Genomic DNA, 4,106 nt, shown 5'->3' with positions numbered 1-4,106 from the left:
AAGATAGACGTTTGACATTAATTATACCCTTTTGACTAACGGGGTGGTAATTATAAATTGTGGATAAGATTTTATTTGTAAGTACCCCCTCGACAAAGTCCCTATCTCCTAGATGAACATCAAAGCCTAACATAGTGTCTAGGGTGTGCTCAGCTACCACAATCCTCTTTCCTATGACAGATGTAACAAATATATCATGTGCACTATAAGTTCATTGTCCTCATAATCTTGAAATTTTGTGATGGCATTGAAATAGAACACTCGAACCAAATTGGCATAATATGTACTGTTCATGGACAAGTAACTAGGCTAACCTAATTCTCGAAAGTTATCAATATATGGGAAATTAATGCGCTCAAGATAGTTAAAGTCAATTACCCTGCTCAGCTTGATGTCCTGTTTGGCATAATCCTTTTCAAACTTGCATTCTAGGGAAGGGTGAGAGAAATTCTGCTTATATGAGTGCTTGTCAAGGTGTAGTGTTGGTGGTGGAGGTTGGGAGGCAGAGGCATCACCCTGATCAAAGTCTCGTTGGCAAGAAGTAGTGTGTTTGGTGTGTTTAAGTCAGAAAGCCATTTTGAGGATTTTTTTGATTTTGGGAAGTTTTAGAGGAAAATCAACTAGTAAAAATGATGTAGGAAGTTTAAGTACATTTTTATCAGATTAATTTGAACTAAACCTCAAAAATTGGAAAGTTTCAAAGCTAGGGTTTCAGAAAGGGTTTAATGCAGTTATGGGCTTAATCTAGTGTTCTGTAGAAGAAAAATGGTGTTTTGATGGAGGAAAACACAGTAAAAGTGCTTTAATCAGTGCCAATTTGAGAAAAAAATCACATGAACATGAAATGAGTTGAAAGAATTTTGAAGTTTTGTTCGTGGGAAATGTGGAAACCAACTTGTCAAAGGTTTTAAAACTCACGATGTATCGATATATGTGCCTTTAAATCAATACATTCGTTGTAGATTTTTTATTTTTGGCTACTAGATGAAATGTATTGATAAATGGGGTAATCTATTCATACATGTTATTGCATGTATTGATACATGTGGCTACGTATCGATACATTTATCATAGGATTTTCATTTTGACTATTGGATAAATTGTATCAATAGATTTAGGAATCTATACATGTTCTTGAATGTATCAATACATGGAGTAATGTATTGACACATGAAACTCTAAGTCTTAAAAAAGTGATTTTTCGTTTCTTAAAATCTGTGATTTGGTCCAAACACATTATACAATCAAAATAATGTGAAATTTTTGTTTAAAAATAGTTTGAAACATTGTCTAGAACCAGTGCAAGTGAGTTTCCAACATTAAATCATGAATTTTGAAAGAAAATTTGCTTCGTCAACAACTTTTCCATATACTTGAAGACTTGGATGGCCATGGCATGAATGCACATGAATATGTATATGAGTAAATGACTAGTTTTCATATCAACTTCATAGAAACATACTAGCTTTTATATGTTAACAAGAGTCAATCATCATGCAAATTTTATCATAAACATTATCTTTAAAGCATATGTGATGTGAGCAATAAATATAACTATACATGCTTCATATATTCAACATTTTGCAACAATGTTTATCATATTGAACCAGCTTTAAAATTCTTCTTATCTTAGGTGGATTCATTTTGCAAAATTGTTCTCTATCAAGTGGTTTAGTGAAAATGTTAGCAAGTAGGTCTTTTGTACTTACATATTCAAGAACTATATCTTTTTTTTTTTAACATGGTCTTCAATGAAATGGTGTCTTATCTCTATGTGTTTTGTTCTGGAGTGATGGATGGGGTTCTTTGTAAGATTTATGGGTTTAGTGTTATCACATTTAATGGGAATTCTTTTCATACCTAGTCCATAATTTTCTAATTATTGCTTCATCCATACACTTGAGCGCAACAACTTTTGTCAGCCACATACTCAGCTTCGATAGTGGATTGAGCTACATTATTTTGTTTATTTGAAAACCATGAGATCAATATATTACTTAAGAATTGACATGAAGCAGATGTGTTCTTTCTATCTATCTTGTATTCACTAAAGTTGACATCCGAATATGAGTGGAGATCAAAATTAGAACTCATTGGATACTATATTTCTAAATTAGATGTGTCTTTCAAATACTTAAAACTTCTTTTGACAACACTCAAGTGTGGTTCTCTAGGAGATGATTGAAATCTAATGCATAGTTCTACAGTAAAACTTATGTTTGGTCCACTAGCAGTAAGATAGAGTAAATAACCAATCATAGATCTATAGAGTTTTTGATCAATAGATGTAGCTTTCTTATCTTTCTCATGTTGGGTGAGGGCTGATCATGCATCAAATACAAAAAAAAACGAAGCAGAAATAAATTTAAAAATTAAATTACACCTCACCCTCTTAGGATCTCTTCCATGCCAAATTGAGTACAAAATTAAATTAAAAATAATATATATATGATCATATCAAGTTTACCTAAATAACAAAAGTTGATTTATCCTTTTTTAAACTACCAAATCAGCCTTCAAAAAAGCTCAACCACCTTAACCCGATTGTTGCAAGCCAAAGTTGTCCAAGGAATCCTTCTGCAGCCTTTAATGGTGATCCACACCAATGAATTAGAAAATTCGTCTTTAAGGATTAGGAGTGCTATGCCTTGACAATGTGCTAACACAGATGAGTTTCATAAACTCATAATCCACACAAAAATTTTGGGGCTAAACACAAAAAAAAAAAAAATCAAATGAATGAAAAACTATTTTTCTTCACACAAGGAACGACTAGACAAAAAGAATTTCTAATGTGATGTTCTCTCTCAATTTGTTTGGAGGCTATAGCAAGGTATTTATACCTTGGATTAATTTTAAACCTTAATTACAAAACTATTTTGTAATTACCAATTAATCCAATAATTTGAATAAACAATTTAATTAAGTCCTTAAGAAGCCCAGTTAACTTAATTGTTTAATTTAATCAATTAAGCCCAATAAATTAATTAAATAATTTAATTAATTAGGCCCAACAATTTATTAAATAATTTTAATCAATTAGGCCTAATGACTTAATTAAACAAATTTAATCAATTAAGCCCAATAACTTAATTGTTTAATTTAATTAATTAGGCCCAATGATTTAATTAAATAATTTAATTAATTAGGCACAACTTAATTAAACAATTTTAATCAAGTGCTTGAGAAGCTCATAACTTCTAATTTGATTAAGTCAAACTTAATCATCTCTCCCATTTTATTTTTAACATTCATTTTAGGTGTGTGACCTATTAGGCTTCTAATATGTTGGCAATGAACTCAATATATAATTCTTAAGTTAAACTTAAAATTAGATAAAATTAAACTACTTTAAATTCATCATTAATCAAGTTAACTACATAGAGTTCATAGACAAAGATTGGGATCTAGCAATCCATCGTGGCCACCCAAATGTTAGAAGAGTCAAGATGATTTGACTCAACTTTTCAGTGATCCGCCTTTTAGAGTAATTCATTCCCTCATCATATATCCCGGAGATGATAAGAGCATGGTGCAGTGTCTACTCTTATTGATCTCCACATTCGTTCTTAAAGTTTGATCATCAGCTTTATAAAGACTTATGAACTCCTTTCATAATCTTCAAGTCACCTTGGCCAAGGACTTTAATAAGCTAATATCAACCAAGAATAGTTAGGATATGTCCCCTGCATCACTTGGGGTGATGATTCCTATCTTGACCACTCATTTGGGTTCACATGCTTCATGTTATACCCAAAAACATATTGTTTTAGCATCCTTGGTTAGGCACCCGTAGGGATAAAATCAAAGCATAGCACTCCGCACATAAAACAATCTGGTGTCTCAAGTTTAGGGAGTATTTATACAACTGACACATGGAATGTATTGCATAGACACTTGAGTGAAATACCAAATGCACTTCTCATGGTGGATCATGTTTAGTGAACTTGCTCTCCTAGGCAAGAACCTACATTCTCGTTTCAAGTATCTTTATACTTCAATTTATGAGATCGGTTACTTACGTGTTAAGTAAGGAACATAGAATGTACTAGTCTCTAAGTATCATTGATGTCTAGTCTCAATGATATATTGACCAGGAACATTTA

The sequence above is a fragment of the Theobroma cacao genome, chromosome 2 (genome assembly GCF_000208745.1).
Source record: "Theobroma cacao cultivar B97-61/B2 chromosome 2, Criollo_cocoa_genome_V2, whole genome shotgun sequence".
Classification (NCBI taxonomy): Eukaryota; Viridiplantae; Streptophyta; class Magnoliopsida; order Malvales; family Malvaceae; genus Theobroma; species Theobroma cacao.
This window is presented reverse-complemented; position numbering follows the sequence as displayed.